This window comes from Hemiscyllium ocellatum, chromosome 40, assembly GCF_020745735.1.
Source record: "Hemiscyllium ocellatum isolate sHemOce1 chromosome 40, sHemOce1.pat.X.cur, whole genome shotgun sequence".
Taxonomy (NCBI): domain Eukaryota; kingdom Metazoa; phylum Chordata; class Chondrichthyes; order Orectolobiformes; family Hemiscylliidae; genus Hemiscyllium; species Hemiscyllium ocellatum.
In genome coordinates, this window is record NC_083440.1 from 4,760,911 (window position 1) to 4,775,034 (window position 14,124).

Sequence of the window (14,124 nt, forward strand, 5' to 3'; positions counted from 1 at the left end):
ACTCGATGATAGCATGTCAATGAGCCAACAAGGTAATGTTCTATTCTAGATCAAATGCTGTGCAATGAGAACCATAACACAACGGAATTTTGTACTGAGTTTGAAACTGATTTAGTTAAGAATGTGAGACGTAGAAGAAGCATTGAGCCATTTGACGCATCGAGAATGCTCTCTCCTTCAATTTAATGATGGCTGATCTGATTATCTTCAACTGTACTTTCCTCCGTAACCCAAATGCTAAGATTAATTAAGATCTGGTCTTCTATGCAGTAAATATATTCATGACGTAGCCTCGGCACATCTCTGCAGCAATGCATTTCACAGATTCACAATCCGCTGAGTGAAGAAATTCATTCTCATCTCTGTCTTGAATGTATGATCTCTTGCTGGGATTAAATGCCCTATGTTTAAAGATACTCGCACATGGCAAACTAAAAGAAGAGACAAAGAACGTTTTTGAATTTAAACAATGGATTTTGACTGCATGAACTTGACTAAGGCATTCGATAAATTTCCTTCCGGTAGATTAGTGCAGAAGGTCATATCACAATTCACTTGATTCTGCGCTGGTTGACACGTTGGATACAAAACTGCCTTGGCTGTAGAAGACAAGTCATAGATAGAAAAAAGATGTATTTCTGTGCTGAAGCCTGTGACCAGTGGTTTTTCACAAGGCTTTACGTCGCAACCCCTGATTGTAATTTATATCTGTGATTTAGGATAACTTATCTGTTGTCAGGTTAACACTTTTGCAGATGTTATGAGAATTGGTGGCTCTGTGGATATTGAGGGAAGATGTCAAAGAAGGTAATTGTTGGTTGGAGAAATGGCAAAGTGAATTTAATGCAGACAAGTGTGAGATGATACATTTTGTGAAGGGCTGTTCTCCTGCATTTCTATGAGCTTCACTGGAGCACTGCAGCAAGCCTCAGACAGAGATGTTGGCAGCGGACAAGGTGGCATTTTAATTTTGCAGTCAGAATTGAACGACAGAACAAAGGACAGGAAAACCAGGCAGTCAAAAGCCTTCCAATCATGAGAACATTCCTGAGGACACATGATTGCTGGGAAAGGGTACGATATTGCAATACTGATCTTCAGTTTGGAAAATTTGAGTATGTTTTTTTTTCTGATCAGGAAACGCAACTGATCAGAGTTAAATCTGTAAAACAGGATAAATTAGATACACAGGCGTAAACATGAACACCATTTGTTCATTAACACCTACTTCGATTTCTCTTTTCTCTCTTAATGTTAACTTGCTGGGAATGGTGATTCTGTCTCACAGAACGTGTGGTCTCACTTCCGGCACAACCCGTTACCTGCTGGCCATGGCAACAGCAGATTAACTGGTCATTCTCACTGAGGTCATATTGTGACCTATGAATTACTATTATTTACCATGATATTCCTCAATCTTATGCCTGTGTGTGGTGTTAATGATGTCTTGCTCCGAGCAGCACACACTGTTCTGCCTGGTTCACTGTCACTTCCTCCCTTGATCGATTTGTGGTTATTTGCTGTCAGAACGAAAAAGAAGGCACAAAGAATATTGCACATGTGTGTCCAGCAGAAACACTGTTCTGTACTGTTCTGTGTAAAATGAAAATCCCTCAGTATTTCACACATCAGCCTTTGGTTATAATTGATAATATATAGATGCTCTGTTAACAAAAACCAATCTATGATACTGAACCTGGACAGCTGGAATTTGGCTGGCATGACAGGGTCTTGACACCATTAGTTCCAATCTCTTTAAGAGTGTGGCCCAATTCTCTGGCAGTTAGGCACATTCCGATGGATCAGTGTGTAAGGAGGAGTCCCAGAGATCCAGAAATGGGGAGCAGAAGGAAGTGTTTGATTTACTCTTCACGTTATCTGAACCTTCATAGTTCTGTGGTTGGTGTGCGTTATAGAATTTATATCGTGAAAGAATAAACCATTGGGAGTACAATGGTTCTGAATATGCATTAAGGTAGTTGAGTGAAAGTTAACGAATTTAAATTGCTGTACCAATACATTTAGTTCTGAGGTGTTTCAGTCCAAGTTCAGAGAGCAGCTTCTATGTCGAGTGAGATACCCAGTAACGTCAATTATTCAATTAATGAATAAAGAATGTACTTAGAGAAGTCCAAGGGCACGCCATCCATTATGACAGTTCTGTCATGTGTCTGCCAGTCTCCTGAGGCAACCATGTAGTTCCATCCACTGACTGTCAACTCAAATATTCAGGTCCCGATACAGAAAAAGTGCAAAGCTTTCCACCTAATCACATCGCCCACTTTGATGACTGACTTCACCCAATCATGGAGTTGCACTCAGTTACCTTCAGCAAGTGCTGGCAATCTGGCTACTCCGTCCCCGTGATAGACAGGGACCTCAGTCAATCAGGCTGTCCCGTCTTTCAGCATGATGATTTGACCAAACACACTGGAAAGTTTCTGTCAAACAGTGGAAAGAAGAAATGGGGGAAAGGAAAACTGGGACAAACATTGACAATTCATTTGGAGCTTCATTGTCCAAATGGAGTTTGGCAACATCCGAACAGAAGTAGGCCATATCACCGAGACATTTGTTCGATGGCGGCTGATCTTCTATCTCAACAACAAATTCGTGCGTCCTCTCTTATCCCTTGTTTTCTAAAGTTGTTAAAGTCTATCAATCGCTTCCTTGAATGCATTAAATGATGCAATCCTCCCAGACATTTGTGGTGGAGAATTCTGCCATTTGACAATCCTCTCACTGAACAAATGGTTCCTGATCTAAGTCTAAGATGGCCTATCCTGTACTCGGAGAATGTGTCTCCTCAAATGTGACTTCCCCAAACAGGTGAAACATCATCCCTTTACCTCATCTGTCTAGCTCTGTTTCCGTTATTATTTCATATATTTCAATCAAATCTCTTCTTATTTTCTGAACTCTCATAAAAACAGGCCTAGTCAATCCAAACTCTCTTCATGGTATAATCTTGCCCTCTGAGTATCAACGTAGTGAAATTCTCCTGAACTTCACCAGAGTCACTGTCCTTTCATGGACAGAGACACCAAAACTGCACAGAGTACTTCAGGTGTGGTATCACCAGAACTTCAGATAACTACAATCGATTTCCTTATTTCTAAACTGAAAACCTCTTGCAATATATCATTTGTCATTTAGTTGTTTGCTACACCTATCTGTAAAGTGTGTCGCTGAAAAAACACATAGGTCAGTTAGCGTCCAATGACCAAAAGGGTGGATATTTCTGACATAACCCTTTCGTCAGGTCTTGATGAAGGGCAATGCCCGAAACGTCGACTCTCTTGCTCCTTGGATGCTGCCTGACCTGTTTTTCCAGCACCACACTGTCCAACATTTGCAGTTGTCAGTCTCCTGTCGATACACATCTCTGTCTACTTTCATTGACACAAGCACAAGGTCATCTATTTGTCCACAAGGTCATCTAAATGCCTTTATGTAATCACAAATCTCAAAGTGTCATAATTTAAGAAGTCATATTATCTGCTTTTTTTCCCAGACTGAGTATTACCTTCACTTTTTTCCGCATTATTACTGCCACGTGTAATGTTTTTGCACTGTCATTCAAATTCTCTTCATTGTCCTGACGTTTTCATACAATTGTTAAACCTGCTGAGTTTGTGTCTTTGACCACATTGGAAATATTGTCTTTGTTTCTGTCCTCTATGATATAAATAAATATAAAGAAGAGATGGATCGCAAGCTACCACGTAAGTTTTTGCCTTCCATCTCTAGAAAAAAAAAAGCCATTTATTACCATTGTTTGTGTCTAGGCTGACAAGCAATTCTCTATCTACGTAAATATATCACTCTGCAGACAATGTAATTACATTTTTCCATGAGGTTCTTGTGTGGAATTTTATCAACAGCCCACATTAATGGAAGTTCACCCAATCCACGGCTTCGCCATTATCTATTCCATGGTTAGCATTCTCAAAAAAAAACATATTGACTTTAACTATTTCTTTTAATTATTGTTAAATGTGCATTTCCTTTTGATAATCCCAGGCTCGATCAATGTCCCAATACTGTTGCGCTAAATGTTCTGCCATTCCTGTTTTTTTCTTGCTCCCCGCCTTTCTAAATAGTTTGGTTACTCTTACCACCCTCCAATCCATTCGAACTTCTCCATAGTTGACAGAATTTTGGAAGATGATCACCAGAATTCAATATTACCAAGGGCACTGTCTTTAGCACTCTCCAGGGGGAAATATCATGGCCTGGTGATTTCACAGCGTTTACCCTCTTTAATTTCCCAGTAATAACTCTTCTTTTTAAATTCGGCCTTTTAAATAAAGCCTTGTCAACTGAACATTTCTGGGACGTTATTTGTGAAGCAAAGTCCACATATATATGCTTAATTCTTCTCCCATTTCCGTTTACCTCTCCTGTCACACTTGCCCCAGATTCTGATTTAAAGGGATTCACATTTGACATCCCATTTTTCTAAAATGTCATACATCGTCAAAACCTTTACAGTCATTGTCTTATGGTCCCTGTACGTTTATTCTCACGTTAGATTGCTCCACCCATGACAAATCATTTCATCGTCTCTTTCTGAAATTCTCCTCCAGCTCAGGCTTATCTTTTTTGTGAACATTTTAGACTTTTCCTCTTTGGATTCAATAGTATTCATAATGTCTTTTCCAAGCTCTAGCCGAGACACCTTACCCCGCTTCAGATAAAAAATAACAAAAATTTCATACGCATATGTGGGCGCTGAAGCAGAAGAGTTCTTTACAATATCATATGAAAAGAAACAAACATTTGAATTTGACCCTATCCAGCAAACAAACCAAAGGCATTTCTTACTTGCACAAAATTATATGTCCATACAATTGAGGCATCAGGTGAGAAAGAGAGCGAGAGAGAGAGGGAGAGAGGGGGGGGGAGAGAGAGAGAGAGAGAGAGAGAGAGAGAGAGAGAGAGAGAGAGAGAGAGAGAGACAGAGAGACAGAGAGAGAGACAGAGAGAGAGAGAGAGAGAGAGAGAGAAAATAGCTTTCATTTGTCAATTCTAACATTTCCAATGATACAGTAAAAACGAAACAGTGTTCCTGCAGTACCGACGGTGCTACATGAACAGCATAAACTACACAATCGTACCCGGCATAAAATGCATAAGAAGTGCCAAACACGAAAGTTACAGTGAAATCGAAGAATGATAAATAATCGACTTTTTCGAGCAGCAACTTGAAGCCGTGCAAAGAATTTCAGAAGGAAAAGAGTCCAATCATACTGTGTTACGGAGCCTGGTGGCTTGTAGGACGGAACTGTTGCCTGTCGGATGCAGCGCGTTCCGTAAAAATCTGGAATGGAGTGAAGGAGTTCCGACAATTGAACAGTCCTTCATTAAACGTCAACACACAGACTTTGGACGTTACTCTTCCCCAATTCTGCTTTGACTGCAAATGTCTATTCTTACTGCACTCCTGAGCACATCGTCCTGATATTTGTGCCGCACTAGTTCGAGGTCAACTCCTTGCTCTGGAAAATCTATTAAATTCTGGCGAAGAGCATCTTTCACTGAGTGCTTAATCTTTCAGGCAGTATTGATATTTTCTTGACCTGCATCCAGGGGCAACAACGTGATGAACGCAGAATCCTGCATCATGGAACTGCTCAGAATAAACCTCACAATAAAAAGACTTATGGCTTTCTCCAGACTTCTTTTGCAAAGTTAGTTTCCAGTACGATGTGTGTGACAGTCTCGAAACTCATGCAGCTGCTTCGAGGGCAGCGTAAGGTGACGCGAAGAGTCGGGATGTACATCAAGGAACTCACAAGTTGTGCCCTTCTCATCACTGATATCTTGGTTCTTGTTGCAAACTCCTAGAGACGAGAAATTTGACCAAGTGACTTTGACACTTTCCTGTTTTATTGCTGCACCAGACAGAAATGATTAATTATTTCGCTTCATGTGCATGTTCCTTCTATATTAGCCATTGCTTATCCTCTGCCAATTATGTTAAAAAGGTATTATTGCCAATTATTTATCAATTCCTCCTTGTTCTCTTCATTTAGATTCTGGCTCGCAGTTTCAGGTTAAATTTCTTCATTGTCCTTCTGAATAAACAATTCTACCATTTTACAGTCACTCCTTAAAATGTACCACAAACAATAAGGTTGTAAATTAATCCCATATCATTGCATATAACCACTTCACGATATACTCTTCTCCCGTGTCTTGCTCAACAAGTTGGTCTAAACAACATCCGATAAAGACTTCAGGAAATTGTCCTATTTATAGTTTGGTTTGTCAAACCAATATGCTTATCACAGTCAACCATGATTGCAGATTTATACTGCATGCAACGTAATAAATGCCTTCCTCCATGTCTCCAGTACTGTTTGGATCCTATAGACAAACTCTAACAGCACTTTACTATTGTTTAGGATTTCCTCCCGCCAACCATACAGGTTCTACCAATTCTGTGCTTGTTAACATGGGGCAGTAGGGTGCAAGAAATCTGCTGCACTTATTTAGTGGAGGAGAGACAGGAGGCGATTGCTGTATCAGGGTAGCTGGAATTAAAGGGATTTATTCTTTGTTTAAATGTCGACAGTCTTTGGAATTCTGGAGCAGAAGTGTCTTCGGCGTTGCAGTTCAAAATCTTGTTGTGTTTAGCAAGCACGGTTCAGTTGGCAGTTTGGAAGAGCATCTGCAATCTTCGTATTTATTACAAGAGGGCTAGAATATACGAGCTGGGCGTATTGCTGAAACTGTATTAGGCTCTTGTCAGAATACATTTGGAATATTCTGAGCAGCTGTGGAATCCATATCTATGAAAGGCTGTTCAGAGAATGTTTTCAAGAAGGAATCCAGGGAAGGAGGATTTGTGATATCAGGTGCAGTTAAGGACTGGGTCTGCACTCAGTGGAGTTCAGAAGGATTGCAGAGGGAAATCTCATGAACCTTGCAGAATACTGGGAAATCTGGCTAGAATGGACATGGAGAAGATGATTTTACTGGTAGGAGAGAGTAAGAATCAAAGACAAAGCTTCATAGTGAAGGACATCTCTTCGGGATTACGATGAGGAGGAATTTCTTCAAACAGTGGCTGGGGAATCTGTGGAACTTGTTGTCGCAGAAGGCTGTAAGGCCAAAGGCCCTGACTGCACGTATGACAGAGATAGATCAGTAAAAACTGAAATACGCGAGGATGTGGTGAACGAGAATCAAAAGCAGAAGTAGTATGAAATCGTCAGAAAATCTGGCGGAACTTGTGTCAGGAAATCTGAGTTACCATTTTGAATCGAGTAATATTTCCTCATGAAGCTTCTCAGGAGAAGAGCAACAGATTCTTGATTGGTAACAGGATGGAGACATATATGGAGAAGACAGAAGAATCTGGTTTTCACACTTATCAAACACTATACGTTTCCATTTTTACCTTATTTGAGAATGGGCAAATTGGCACTCGTCTTGTGTGGCTTATGAGGAGAGATGGAGTCCACTGAAATTATACTTACTGGAATTGAGAATAATGAAGGAGAGATCGCATGGAAATATTTAAAAATATGATGGTAATAGATAAGACAAAAATAGGGAGATTATTTCGACTGGTACGGGAAACTGCATCTTGGGGTCATAGCCTCGAAACAAGTGGAGCCAATTAGCATATTACTTGAGGAGAAACTTCTTCGCAAACGGGTTGTGAATCTATCGTCTCCACTGCCCAGTGAAGTAGCTGAGGTTACCTCGTTGCATGTTTTTCGGTCAAAGACAGAGTTTGAACAGTAAATAAATTAACATTTATGGTGAGCGTTACAGTAAATAGAGCTGAGTCCATGAGAAGATCAGTCGTGATCTTATTTAATAGAGTAGCCAGCTTCAAGGGTCAGATAGACTGCTCCTGTTTCTTGTATTCACATGATGGACTGTTGGAACAGACTTGATGGAGCTAACGTTTTAATTCTGCTCCGATATCCAATGGGTAGAAAATGGACAACAGGGTGAAGAGACCGGGAAGCTGCAAGGATAAAAAGAAGAGATTGTGAATAACGGCAGAGTGAAGGATGGGGCAAGGACTGGAGAAGGATTGAAAGGTGTGTCATGGAAATCATGAGCCAGGATCACTGGAAGTCGGTGAGTAAAGTAATTCATTGGAATTTTCTTTGTGAGATAGCCTTTTTTCGAACATTACAATTTCGGGCTTGCAGGGGAATACCTATTGTTCTGATAAACATTTGATCAATTGTTACAAAAAAATTTAAACTTCAGACCTGTGATGAGCTAACAAGTTTTCAACTGCCTAGTTGAAACCTTCCTGATTTGCGAATGTTCATTGGAAATGCATTCACTGTGATCCTATTCTGTCGAAAACGTGTTTAGGGTGACGGCTTCCTCTGTGCAGAAGTGTGTCTGTGGTTTTTGGAGAAAGAATAAAAAATTGCTGAATTTTATCATCTTAACTCTTGTATCGAATAAATGCTGCAAGAAGCAAAACATTGGTCCCCTAACGTGTTTATGGCATCAAGTTCTTGGTCTTGCATTGGTGAAGATATTAATGTAATCTGTTTTTGTCCAAATACCTTGCGGGCAATCACAAATAATATAAGGTGATGTTTTGACAGCAACTGTATCCTTTCGTGCATATGTTACTGACGACCATCCGAAACTCAAAGCTAGTATTCCAAAAAAAAACCCTCCTGGCATAAAATCAAAGAACTTTCAATCTGTACAAATCAGAATTATTCCTACAGCACAAAACCTCCGTGCGACCAAATGTTATAAACGGATCTCGTCCCATTTACCAGCTTTGGGCCTATAACATCATATATTTCGATTTATGCACACATCCTGATACCATTGAAATTTCGTAAACACCTCGGCTACTTATCTTTTCTAGGTCCTGCATGATTATGTAAATGTCTGAAATTCACCTCTCACCCTGCAATGCAGGTGGTAGGTCATGGCATGACTGCTGCTGAAGAGGTACCTCACACCTCAACGTTGTTTGTGCCAATCTGGACTGGGACTACCGTGTTTTCATTTTCCATAGTTTCACGTTCTGGTCCCTGCTCCAAATCCCCTTCTCCTCACCCGTTCCACTCACACCTCACCCTCCCTCCACCACCACCTTACTCCCAACTCCAAATGTCCTGAAGGCTGACGCCGGCACTTTTGAAGCAATATACTATTGTGGGTTCAGTCAAATCCGGATTAATCTGTCAGAATGAGACAGTTAGTCATTTTAGTTTATCCACTGCTGCTGTTTTATGCTAACACAGCAAGGCGTTGAATTTATAAACAGGAAAAAAAATCAAGAAAACATGTGACTTCGCTGTCCGTCCCCTTCACAGTTTCATCAGAATGATAGCTGGAGTATAATTGTTCAATGATGAGGGAGTGAAATGACAGGAACTCCAGTGTTGTGCATCTGAAATTTGTAAAACTCTGAGAGGATTGAAGTTACGAGGAGAGTAATGAAACATGCTGAAACGAATGGGCAGAAAGACCTCTTGCTTCTTTTTGAACCAGATTGAGGATCATCACCTTGACGTATCCCAATGGTCAGAAAACCTTTCAAGACTAAATGGAAGGAAAAAAATCATAATTCTCTGCATTATGATCTACAGGCTATTTCTTACGCACTCACTCACTGAAAGTATCCTTCCCCTTTTCAGTATTTCTATGTCTTTTTTTTATTTTATTGTCCCACCCCCAGCTGTGTTATTCCTAAACGTTGCACATAATCCATCATTTCGGTCATTGATAGGCATTACAAAGAGCTTTATCTCGAGTAACAATTCTTGTGGCGCCTACTACTACCAGCCTGATGATCTGATAATGGCATGTTTATTCTCAGATGCTTCTTTTCTCCTTTATCAGTCCTCACAGCAAGCCCTATATCCCCATCACTGCCTGGGCTCACTGACAAAGCTAATCACCTCCTGTATGAACAGTAAAAACATTTGACAATTCTGCATTCTACTAAGTGTAACTCCTTACCTGGCCTTACCTCTTCAATGTCCCAACAAGCTCTTCCATCCCATTATCAGTCAGTTGTGTTAGATGTAATCACTATACGTGTCCAATACATTGCAGATAATCAAGAATTGTTCACTCCAGTCTGCTTCTGTACATGTCGTGCGTGTCACGGTCAGCCTCTGTACATGTCCAGAGCACAACGGATAACAGAGAATGTTTCAATCCGTTTCCAGCTGAACAGTTTATGTGTAACTCAGAGTCAGCTCTGGCACATTGCGGCTTCATCCTGGTAGGAGGAACTGTATTAATTGGAGCTTATGATATCATTGAGGATGCATTTCAGTGTAGTATCTAACAAGGTGAGGAATTGTGTTGCGAAGTTGGCTTTGTTAAAAACCACAATTAATTTACTAACATGCCTTCATGAAACAGCCAGTTGTCATCCAACAGGTCTATTTGGAAGTATATTGGATTTCACAGTGTTGCTCCTTCATCAGGTAACTTGTGGGACAGTACCATAAGACACAGAATGTAAAGCAAAAGATCACTGAGTTATGCAATTAAAGCGAAATATTGAACAAACCACTCACACCCACGCAGCATTCTCTCACAGGCTTTTCCACCGTCACATTCAGGCTCACATTCTACCAAGTACAAACGCACACAAACATACACTCTCATGCACACTCACTCGCATGCACACACTCTCTCTCTTTCACACACACACACACACACACACACACACACACACACACACACACACACACACACACACACACACGTCTATGGGATGAATTTCCATTTGCAAATACATTTTATTTATGCTCAAAAAAGACAAAGCCTGCAGGTAGTCAATTCATAGAGCGTTTTATACATTGCCAGTTTGGAAATAGAATCTATCTGACTCAAGACTGGGATACAGACAGATTCTAACCTCACAACTTTCAGACATTTTCTGGGCTGAGATGTCTCTGTTTTTTTTAAAAAATCAAACATTCAATTATCTCGAGAATGTGATTTTAAAGAAGTACTTTACATAATAATGAACCGAAGCATCCAAAACATTCTAAATGATTAAATACTTGACAGTAATCTAGGTTTGTTCAAGATATTGATTGAATTGCATGATACTGTGATCTTTTGCTATAAATTCTGTGACTCATGATTTTGTCCCACAAGTAATCTGATGAAAGAGCAACACTCTGAATATCAGTACTTTCAAATAAGTCTGTTGGACGATAACCTGGTGTTGTGCGATTTTTAACACTGTTAAAAGAGGAAGCCAAATTGAAGAAAACAGTTCTCATGAGACTATTAACAACCAGGATTTCATTACCAAATGGCCAGAGTTTAGAGATGGTCGACACTGAAATGAGATCTCAGCAAGGGAAGGATGGTGTTTTGTATCAAAGATGGTGGATATGCAATTTTCAGTGTTTGCTATTAACCGAATGAGGCTCACATAATCCAATAAATTTCAAAAAAAATCTGTGTGTCAACTGTGGTTTAATTCACTTTCGCCACCTGTTTTTCCAAATTCTTGAAAAGCATTTGGAGTGTGATGTGACAGTCCCCCAGGCAATGCCAGCAGGTACACAGTAAAGGCTTTGGGAAATATTGCATCGTATTTTAAAACGGGGGGAGATTGCCTGACAAAAATATTTTTGCAAAAAAATGCACCTTCTAATTAAGTCAGCACAGAAAATATTTTACATGGCCTTCCCGATTGTAATAATTTCTGGTGAGTACCTTCTGTCATTGAATTTGTGTAAATCTGTCTTGAGGATTCCATGCAGTTTCGCTCTGCAATTCACAGCGGTACATGGACATGCGGCTACTCTCACACACGGGTAGATGATCGGTAATCTAGTCTCAGATTACAGATGACCTTGTCGAATCTACATCGGGGCAGACTCGGCAGAATTTGCCTGGGCATTTGAAATTTCCCTTTGGTTAACCATTTTGTCCAGCGAACTTCTAAACATCTGCATATCAATCGGAGAGTACAGAGAGTTTCGAGAGCTGAAGTCAAATATTCCCTTTGGTTTTCTTGTGTGAATAACCGTTAGGCCAAAGATAATAGTTAACTTGTAGGCATTTCTGCAATCACAGACTTTTTTTTAATAAAGTAAACAATTTTATAAATGGCGCTCCGCTGAATGGGTTTGTGCAACAATAAACTTCGGTCCTTTTTTCGGGTTGTATGCAACCCACCTTTCTGGAATCAGATTTCAAGGAAAACACGCTTCACACAGAAGGCTTTAATTTCATTTTTAACTGTGAATCACTTTTTGTAGCCCTTGGAACACCCTGGAACCGGGTGGATGTATAGATAGATCTGTGCTCATGAGAATGGACTCTGAGACTGAGTCAATTAGATTACTTTGAAGAGAAAGGTTCGTGTTGGGATTAAAAAATAACAGAAAAGACTACTTAAAGCTGAGTATATTGACACAGCTCTGTGCTAGATCCCGAAAAACGCTATTGCAGTTATGTTTTAAAAGTGGAAATCGCAACTGAATAAACCAAGCGTTCAATACAGGTATTCTGGTGTCAGTATGAAACAGGTGATGGTTTGCGGAACTACACCAGAAATGGTGTTCAGTACACTCATTATAATCCGTTTACATCTTGCTGAGCTGGAAGATTTGTTTTCAGATGTTTGCTCACCAAAGACATCGGTCAAACTAACAGGAAACTTGCCACCACGAGACATGAACACCAAATAGCCACAACAGTTGCGACCCACGATCAGTAGGTTACATACATAAAGACAAAGAAGGACACCACATTGACTGGAAGAACACACACATGCTAATACTGATGAAAGAAAGACACGCATGATAATTCTTATAGGCATGGCAATCTAACCAGAACTCCACCAATAAACACGTCGATTTAGATCCCATCTACCTTACCTTGAAAAAATAACCAGAAATGAAATCACCCACCTCAAGAAATCTACACTTATAAACAGAGAGGCAGGATATCTCAGCAGCCCTTCACCGAGACTGTCATGGATGATTTTATCGAACCATGGTGACGAAACACCTGAAAATTAACCTGAAAATTGAGAGGTACAGTCTCAATAATGGCTGACCTGTTTTTTTTTCTTTTCAATTTATAGGGTAGGTTTGGATTAATGCCGTTACAAATTGTGTGTTCAATGCCTCTGAATCTGTGTCATGAGTACACAGTTTGTATTACTCGATCTTACCATCATTTGTTTTGTCATGGACTGATGTCACAGAGACGTAGAGATGAACAGCATGGAAACAGTCCCTTCAGTCCAACCTATCCATACCGACCAGATATCCCAGCCCAATCTAGTACCACCTGACAGGACCCGGCCCATATCCCTCCAAACCCTTCCTATTCATAACCATCCAAATGCGTCTTAAATGTTGCAATTGTTTCATCCTCTACCACATCCTCTGGCAGCTCATTCCATACACATACCACTCTCTGCGTGAATAAAATGCCCCTAAGGTCTCTTTTATCTCTTTCCCCACTTATCCTAAACCTATGCCCTCTCGTTCTGGACTCCTCGATCCCAGGGAACAGACTTTGTCTATTTATCCTATCCATGCCCTCATAATTGTCTAAACCTCTGTCAGGTCACTCCTCAACCTTCGACACGCCAGGGAAAGCAGCCCCAGCCTGTTCAGCCTTTCCCTATACCTCAAATCCTCCAACCCTGGCAACATCCTTGTAAAGCTTTTCTGAACCCTTTCCAGTTTCACAATATCCTTCCGATAGGAAGGAGAACAAAATTGCACACAATATTCCTACAGTGGTCTAACCAATGTCCTGTACAGTCGCAACATGACCTCCCAACTCCTATACTCAATACTCTAACAATAAAGGAAAACATAACAAGCGCCTTCTTCATTATCCTACCGACCTGCGATTCCACTTTCAAGGAGCTATGAACCTGCACTCCAAGATCTCTTTGATCAGCAACACTCCCTAGGACCTTACCATTAAGTGTATAAGTCCTGCTAAGACTTGCTTTCGCAAAATGCAGCACCTCACATTTATCTGAATTAAACTCCATCTGCCACTTCTCAGCCAATTGACCCATCTGGCCCAGTTCCTGTTGTAATCTGAGGTAGCGCTCTTTGCTGCCCACTACACCTCCAATTTTGGTGTCTCTGCAAACTTACTAACTGTACC